We start from the raw sequence: 9327 nt of genomic DNA, 5'->3' as shown, positions 1-9327 counted from the left end.
AACAAATTTGTTTCTAAAAACATAGTATAATTTACCCTTCCCCTCAACAGCATTTGGCAATTAGACTTTCTTTTTTTTTGAGGTGGAGTCTCCCTCTGTCGCCCAGGCTGGAGTCCAGTGGCATGATCTCGGCTCACTGCAACCTCTGCCTCCCAGGTTCAAATGATTCTTCTGCCTCAGCCTCCCGAGTAGCTGGGACCACAGGCGCCTGCCACCACACCCGGCTAATTTTTTGTATTTTTAGTAGAGACGGGGTTTCACCCTGTTAGCCAGGATGGTCTCGATCTCCTGACCTTGTGATCTGCCCGCCTCGGCCTCCCAAAGTGCTGGGATTACAGGCATGAGCCACTGCGCCTGGCCCTGAACCACTCTTTACCAACTTATCTGGGACCCTGAAATGAAATAGGGTGACCTATTTTCCAGCTTTATATGATTTTCTGGCTTCATATGGTTAAGCCTTTTTACCTTTTTTTTTTTTTTTTTTGAGACAGGGTCTCTGTCACCCAAGCTGAAATACAATGGCCCAATGATAGCTTGCTCTAGCCTCGACCTCCCAGGCTCAGGCGATTCTACCACCCCAGCCTCCAGAATGGCTGGAGCCACAGCCACGCACCGTCACACCTGGCTCATTTTTGTATTTTTTTATAGAGACAGGGTTTTGCTGTGTTGCCCAGGCTACTCTCATGCTCCTGGGCTTGACCAGTTTACCCTCCTCAGCCTCCCAAAGTGCTGGTATTATAGGCATGAACCACTGTGCCCAGCTTTTGAAAAACCTGTACAATAAAAGGTTTGGACTAATGTTATTTGAGCACTTAAAAAAATGGTATTCAATTTAAAAAAAAAAAACAAAAAAAACCTATAGCATCTTATAACTCCAAATCCCATGCTGTCACCCAGCTGGTCTTCCCTGGTAGCCACCATTTCCTGACAAACATGCAGATAACTCCTGAGGAATTGAAGTAATTCACATTTATGACACTGGCCTTGTCTCAGTTCCTATAGTGTGTCATACTCTTTTCTACACAGAAGTTTTGCTCATCCTATTCCTTTGTTTGCAGAGGTCCCTTCCCCATCCCCTGTCTCTCAGGCAGACTCCTCATCTCAGTTTATTTACGACCTCCTCAGGGAAAGCCTTCCACACTTCCCTGACGGATGACGTTGTGTGCGCTCATAGCACCATTTACCTACTTCATATACTTGTGTGGTTATTTTATGTTTATTTGTGTGATTCTTCGGTGTCTGTGCTACCCCAAGATTAAAAACTTCATGAGAGAAGAAACCATGTCTTTTTCTTGTTTTTGTTTACCATTGTATCCCCACTGAGAATGCGGTGAATAAATACATGTTAAATGAATGAATGGCCTTTTTTTTTTTTTAGCTGGAAGGACATACAATTTTTACATGCATATAGTTTTTAAGAATTGCGACTCCGGATATTTTGGATTTCATCTCTGGATTAAGTGAGAATGTCAGACAATTGTGTACTCGCACAGTAGTACTTTGTTCCTTTACATAATTGTTTTTTCTTAATTGAACTTTGGTAGTGTGCCCTTGGCTCAAATTGGCATATTCTGTAAGCAATAAAATGCTGCATTGATTTTATGGACACTCTTGAGGACAGTGTTTGTCATGTCAAGTACTGTCCATTACATCAGGTAATATTGTCATTATGAGGACTCAGAGGAGAAATTTCTCTCTGATCTTACTCTCAGAAAAAAAGTGTGGTTTTCTTGAGCAACTGGTCTGTTTTTGTCTTGGAAGTACTGTTGTCTTAGGCCTAATTTTTGTTTCTTGAAGCTCAAAGCCAGATTTGCCACTCACATCTAAAAATTAGTTAGGGGTTTCTGGCATACACTAAGTAAGCTAATCTCAGTTTTAGTTTCATCTTAATCTCTAGAATTTTAACTGTGATTATGTGATTATTTACATATTTTATAGAGTGTTCAATAAAATACTTTTTTTTTTTTGGACGAGAGTCTCACTCTGTCGGCCAGGCTGGAGTACAGTGGCACGATCTCAGCTCACTGCAACCTCTGTTTCCTGGACTCAAGCAATTCTTCTGCTTCAGCCTCCTGAGTAGCTGAGATTATAGGCATGTCCCACCATGCCTGGCCATTTTTTGTATTTTTAGTAGAGACGGGGTTTCACCATGTTGGCCAGGCTGGTCTCAAAGTCCTGACCTCAGGTAATCGCCCACCTCGGCCTCCCAAAGTGCTGGGATTACAGACATGAGCCATCACGCCAGGCCTCAATAAAATATTTTATAAATACTTCTAAGAAATAATACAAATACCACTAGGGCTTAAATAAATAAATCTAAATCAATCTGCTTGCTGGTTAAGTAATATTTCTCGCCACACAGAAAGTGGAAGAGATAGATGAAGAAGAAAATAAAGCTTATTACATGTTGGGAGGGATTCTAGGCACTAAGTTCCTTTTTTTGAGACAGAGTCTCATTTCTGCCGCCCAAGCCAGAGTGCAGTGGTTGGATATCAGCTCACTGCAACCTCTGCCTCCCAGGTTCAAGAGATTCTCCTGCCTCAGCTTCCCAAGTAGCTGGGACTACAGGCACCCGCCACCACGCCTGGCTAATTTTTGTATTTTTAGTAGAGATAGGGTTTCACCGTGTTGGCCAGGCTGGTCTCGAACTACTGACCTGAAGCAATCTGCCCGCCTTGGCTGTCAAAGTGTTGGGATTACAGGCGTGAGCCACTGGGCTCGGCCGATTCTAGGCATTACGTTCTAATTGGTTCACTTGGGGACTAGAAATTCTCCATTTTATTTTATTTTATTTTTTCTGCTTATGTCACAAAAGCACAGACATTCTTAACAAAGAAGTCTGAGATGGGATGTGAGTGTTTGTTAAGCTAAGGGACATAGGGTCAACACTTTTGAGTGCACATACTGGGAACCTGGCAGAGGTTTTTGGTTTTTGTTTTTTTTTGAGATGGAGTCTTGCTCTGTTGCCCAGGCTGGAGTGCAGTGGCGTGATCTCGGCTCACTGCAAGCTCCGCCTGCCAGGTTCACGCCATTCTCCTGCCTCAACCTCCAGAGCAGCCGGGACTAAAGGCGTGCGTCACCACGCCCGGCTAACTTTTTGTATTTTTAGTAGAGATGGGATTTCACTGTGTTAGCCAGGATGGTCTCGATCTCCTGACCTCGTGATCCGCCTGCCTCGGCCTCCCAAAGTGCTAGGATTACAGGTGTGAGCCACCGCGTCTGGTGAACCTAGCAGAGTTTTAACAATTCACTCCCCTATTTTGATCATCCCTTAGTCCTGTAGAAATAGAACAGGTGATTACATCATTCACTGCTATATGGCTTATTCCCTTTGTAGGAATTCTGACTGAAGGACTTGGCATTTGGCCTGACTAAATGTCAGAATCCCTTCATTTTTCCTTCCATTGCAAAATAATTTTTTGTACCATCAGTGAAATAACAGCTATGCAGTGGCATATACAGCTCTGGAGACCAGGCATTAGAAGACTGTGAGACAAGAATAACCAGAATGATGATAAGGAGAGACTGGAAGTCACTTTAGGTTGATGACCAAAGATTTCCTTCCTTTGACCAGGAAATCAGATCTCAAGGGTCCTTCTGAGTCCGCTTGTGATTAGCCAAATTGTCTTTTCTTTCAGTTTGACTATAGGTTAGTCAACCTTCCCTCCACATTCATCAGGAAATGTTAGCAATATGTCCTATTTTTTTTCTTGGTGTGCCATTAAGAAATCTAAAGCTATGCTGTTACCCGTAACCACTTGGATTAATTATTTTAGATTAGTTTGTTATACTTCTAGGGCTTTATGGCTTTATCTTTTCAGTCAGCATTATTAACCAAGTTTTGATAGCTTTTTCAAGTTTTGTAACCCCCATCCAGGGAGATCAATGTCCTCTCGGACACTCCCAGGTAAGCATGATCTCCTGGAAGACATGAGAAGTCTCTTAAATCATCTAATTATTACCTTGTTACTTAGAGTTGTTATGTGTATATATTAGGTTCTAATGAGGCAAATAAAAGTAAATATGTTGTTGATTCAGGAGGTAAAAATTAGGAGAGCCACCTGTAGTTTTAAAAGCAAAAGAGGAATTACTTGTAACAAAAGTAAGTAAGAAAGGAATTCTCAGTTATCTCTTGGGTAGAGATACGGCGCATAGAGTTCAGCAAAAATTGAAAAGGTTGTCACAGGACTATGGAGACCATTAGGCTAATTAAAATTTATAATATTTACCATATATTTGTACTAAGTCTCATTTCTGAAGGATTTTATATTTGGGTTGAGGCTTTGACAAATTCTAAGATGGGCTTGAGGAGTAAAACAAACCAAGTAAAAATTGCCATGGCTGTAGATAGTCAAAAAGGGGTAAGCTAAGTTTCTGCAAACTAAATAATTGTAGAGGTGTAAGAATGTATTGGATAAAGGATAAAGATAAAAAACACTTTGAAAATTATTGATACTCATCAGATTTTACTACTGATAATTTTTCAAAAGGAACTGTTCATGAAACTATAAAGAGAAAATGGAGATACGGAAAGCCATCCAAGATACAAATGCCCAAGGCCAAGTTTTGAGATAAACAGAAAATCACAAAAACTCATGTCAAGTGGATCTTCCATGGCCCCAGTGTGAGCAGACAGTATTTTCCTTGAGGAGAAATATCTAGTTTGGTAGGGGTAAGGTAGGGAGTTAGTTTAACAATTAATCAAGAGAACTATACATGTGCTATTTAGGTTGAGGGAAAAGATCACAGTAGGCATGGGCAAAGCCTAGACTCAATCCAGTTATCTATCAAGCATGCTGACAGAGTCAGACAGTTTATTAATTACGTAGACAAATGCATGATCAGCATGGTGTCAGCTGCTCATCCACAGGATAACACTGAAACCAAACGGGGCCAAATGATAGGTAACATGAGTGGTGGGCACTCTGTTGCTGAGGAACAGTTTCCATCCTGTAGCTAAGCAATTTTTTAGCCTACAGCTACATCCTAAGGAGTGGGCAAGGTGGTGAATCTCAGACCTCATGGAACCAGGGAAGGTGGATGAGAAACTGCCTCCCAGCAGGCTCCCACAAAATATGGAGGTAGGTAAGAAATAGCCTTGTAGCAGCACCTCACAAGACTGCCTATCTTTCCATATTCTGAAGGAACACAGGGCATTCTGCCAAGGCTTATGTCAGCCTATCGTTGGGCTTACCTAAGTGGCCTGTGTGGAGGCATGCAAGTTTTCCAGGGCAGCAGTACAGAGCAGTTATCCTACCCTATCATCTATAGTAAGGAAGAAACGACTGTGTGAATTCGTACAAAAGCATAAACAGAAAAAGGTTACAAGTAATCATTTCAAACATCTAGGAAATTTTGTTCTGTTGGTCTTAGGGTAAGCAGTCTAATTCTATTAAGTCGCTTGCTCCAGGACTGGAAAGAAATCCTACAGATTCCGACACAGTCACTTGGTACATTCTGAAGATTGTCTTTTTTGTGATTATCATATTATCCCAAGAAGTTTGCATTCATGAGTAATGTCTTTGTACTGTCATCTATCAGGAGTACTTGTATAGTCTTTTATAGAGGCTTTTGTGTTTCTTCCAGAAGACTCAGTTTCTGATCTGTAGCTTGTAACAGGAGCCTTTAGGCAAGCATAAAGAAAAAGCAGAAACTACCTGTGGAGGTAAGACTGAATAGTTCAGGTTAATTTATTTTAATAGCCATCAATATCAGAATAGAAAAAAGTAGAATCCTCTATTAAGGCACATCAGTTTGTAAAGATTTAATGAATAATTACCTTAAAATAAGAACATCATGAATGACAAGGGTACTGACCATTTTCAGAGTCTTGAATTTTTATATCATAGTGTATTATGATTTTCCCCAGTTGTCTCCAATCTAGATATTTAAATCTAGAGAAAAAATATTTTTAACTGTTTTTAAAAATAACAGCTTTATTGAGATACATTTCACTTTTAAAGTGTACAGTTCACTGGTTTTTAGTATCTTCAGAGTAGTACAGTCATTAGCACTATTTAATTTTAGAACGTTTTCACCACTCCACAAAGTAACCCTTTACCCACTGGCAGTCACTCCCTGTTTTTCCCTTTAATCTACCTGGCAACTCCTAATCTACTTTGTATCTATATAGATTTGCCTAAGAGATAAAATCTATTAAAACTAATTTTGTTTATTAACCGGACAGTTACCAGTCATTGGTACAAGAACATGAATATGCTCCTTTTTTAAAAAGGACATAATCTCTCTATTATGTTTATATTAATAAAACATCACCTATATATAATTAATTGACTTAGGAACTTATCTATTTGATGTATTACATTTTTAAAAAATCTTGTGTTTAGTAAACAAAACAGCTCTTGTAGTATTAAGGTAGTTCAAAATCTGGAGACTGATAAGCAGTCTTAATTATTTCTGTTACCTCTTCTAGGTGTTTCTCAAGATCACTAGGTTAGTATCTGATACATTACTAGGTGCTCAATTAAGAAAGCTTTTTTTTATTTTGGTGATAGAGCTGGAGTAAGAATCCAGCTTTCCTCCCATGAAATCTCCTTCTCTTTCCATTATACTACACATGCTTTCCACATGTGTCCAAAACTGACTTTCAGAGGGTTTGGAAGCAGTTCATGGTGTGAATTGTTGTTCTCTATTTCCTCTTTCTCTCGCATTTTTTGTAGCCATACAAAAATGTACAAGTTTAAGTCTGCTATTGTGTGAATGCTGAAATGATAAGTAGGGTAAGGGAAAATAAAGAAAAAATTTTAAAAGCTTGCAATGTTTTATGTCTCATAACAAATATAAATGGCCCATATTTCACATTTAAATAATGTATGTAAAGTAGGACATGAATTTATGGGCATTTTTAGCATGTGTACTTTGTGTTTAAATAGCTCTAGTTAAAATGCTAAATATGAAGCAGTGATTTCCAGGTGTAATTTTTTTTATGCTTTAAGGAGCTCACGTTGAAGGAGAGAGGCAAGTAAAAGAAAGGATAAACACTTACAGATCTTTTTGTCATTTGTGTTTTAAATTTTATTGTATAAATATAGATAGCAAAGTACACAGTACTTAAATGTATAACTTGATGAGTTTTTACAAATATGTATAGTGTATATATGGTAATCACCACACAGATCAATATACAGAATATTTCAATACCTCAGAAGTTTCCTTAATACCCCTTTTTATGTCACTTGCAGTCCTTCAAGAGGTAATCACTATTCTGACTTCTATTATATATTGGTTTGTCTGTTTTAGAAGTGCATCTAAATGAAATCATACAGTACTGTCTCGTGTCTGGCTTATTTTGCTCCTCATTATGTCTATAAGATTCCTCTATATTTTTTGTAGCAGTTGTTAGTTTTTTTCTTTTTAGTGTTCTATGATATAAATAAAGTATAATTTATATATGTTTGCCTGTTGGTAGAGATTTGTTGTTTATAATTTTTTACTGTTATGACTAGAGCTGCCAAAAACATTCTTATACTTGTCTTTCGGTGAATATGTGCACTCATTTTCTTGGATTATAAGGTTTTATAGTTATAAAAGTTCAAAACATTTTAATTGAAATAGCCAGAATGTCAAGACTGCCTCATAAGCAATTTTCAAGTCTAAGTGAATATGTATCTCTTTGATTTTATAATAGAAGCTGGGGAAAATTCCAGTGATTTTACAGCCACTTTAGGATAGTATCATATACCTGTTCTATGATGCAAGAGTTATGGGTATTATACATTCATTCAGTCATTCAGTAAATAGCAAGGTGCCATGCTTTCACCAATGAATAAACAAGTCATTTGACATAATGTATGGAGTGCAATGATGAGAGAAATGAGAGCTAGCAGAGGAGTACTTAGAATGAAGCATCTCACCTAAACCTGGGTAGTAATGCGAGACATCTTATAGGAAATGACATCTAAACTGCATCCGAAATATTTAATTGGAATTAGCCAGGTGAAGGAGTTGTGGTGAGGCTGGTGACGTGAGCTGGGCATTAAGAGATTTTAGGCACTTTTTAAGGCTTGTAGACTTGAGAAACTGAAGGTAGCTGAGTAAGCAGAGGGAACCATTGAAGATTATCTTTTTATTACAGAACCCCTTAAATGTATAAAGAATAGAATGAATCTTCATATACACATCCCACAGTTTCAGCAGTTTACCAACACATGGCCAATCTTATTAAGACCATGTCCACTATCCGTAGTGGATTATTTTGAAGCAGATTTGAGATATCATATCATATCATTGAAGATTTATGGCAGGAAAGTGACATTTTCAGTTTTGTGTTTTAGAAATTACACATACCTGGTAATTCTAAATTACCTTTAAAATGCACACACCATAGTTTAGTAGTTTTTCATTTGCTGCCATATATACATACATAGACATTTGCCTTTCTGCATGTACTATTTGTAGTAGTTTGCATTTTTTCAAACTATAGTGTTTTGGAAGTATGATTAAATGTTAAAATTGTTTTATGTATTCATCTTTCCATGTGTGTCGATTGGTTTATTTGCGTTTGAAAATACTGTTAATGAGCATTTTGGTTTCCATCTTTAAAAATGTCATAATCAATGTAAAAGTCAGCTTGTTTCTAGGATTCAGCCTCCATAATAGCAAAGATACTAGTATTTGGAAAGAAATTAGATTTATAGTTTTATTATGAATCTTTTTTACAGATTCACGTTGAGGAATTATTTTGTGGCTTGAGTTTTGTTACTATCTGTATGAAAATTTGTTTTTTTGTTTGTTTGTTTACTTAGTGTTTACTTTGTTGGTAAGAATTAATATAGACTGGCTGGGCATGGTGGCTCGTGCCTGTAATCCCGGCATTTTGGAAGGCCAAGGCAGGCAGATCACTTGAGGTCAGGAGTTTGAGACCAGCCTGGCCAACATGGTGAAACCCCCATCTCTATAAAAATACAAAAATTAGTCAGGCGTGATGGCGTGTGCCTGTAATCCCAGCACTGGGGAGACTGAGGCACGAGAATCGCTTGAACCTGGGAGGCGGAGATTGCAGTGAGCTGAGATTGTGCCACTGCACTTCAGTCTGGGTGATAGAGTGAGACCCTGTCTCAAAAAAAAGCTTTTTAAAAACTTTTTTTTTTCAAATTAGGAAAATCATTTGTATTAAATATGACCAACAGTACTAGTTTTGAATAAAATTTTATACAGATAAGCTTAAAAAAATGGTATGACCCCAATCCAAAAGAAGGACAGTGACACAAACAGGCAAAGTATGCAATATAACAGGCAGGGAAAATTCAACTTCACTAGTCATCAAAGAAAGTAAAATTTTAGACCTATTAAGCTGGCAAAAAAAAA

At 38.0% G+C, this 9327-nt stretch overlaps 1 long non-coding RNA gene across 1 annotated transcript in view; it reads left to right on the top strand.

Annotated features, from left to right (window-relative positions):
* LOC105519644 overlaps positions 1-850 on the top strand; it is an 11947-nt gene extending 11097 nt beyond the window's left edge. The window contains exon 2 of the long non-coding RNA XR_001003004.1: positions 205-850. This is a non-coding gene — a long non-coding RNA (uncharacterized LOC105519644). The remainder of the gene's footprint in view (positions 1-204) is intronic.
* The last annotated feature ends 8477 nt before the right edge of the window (positions 851-9327 follow it).

This window comes from Colobus angolensis, unplaced genomic scaffold (genome assembly GCF_000951035.1).
Source record: "Colobus angolensis palliatus isolate OR3802 unplaced genomic scaffold, Cang.pa_1.0 Scaffold356, whole genome shotgun sequence".
In the NCBI taxonomy this organism is placed as follows: Eukaryota; Metazoa; Chordata; class Mammalia; order Primates; family Cercopithecidae; genus Colobus; species Colobus angolensis.
Note: the sequence above shows the minus strand (reverse complement) of the source record. Positions and strands in the feature narration are given on the sequence as shown.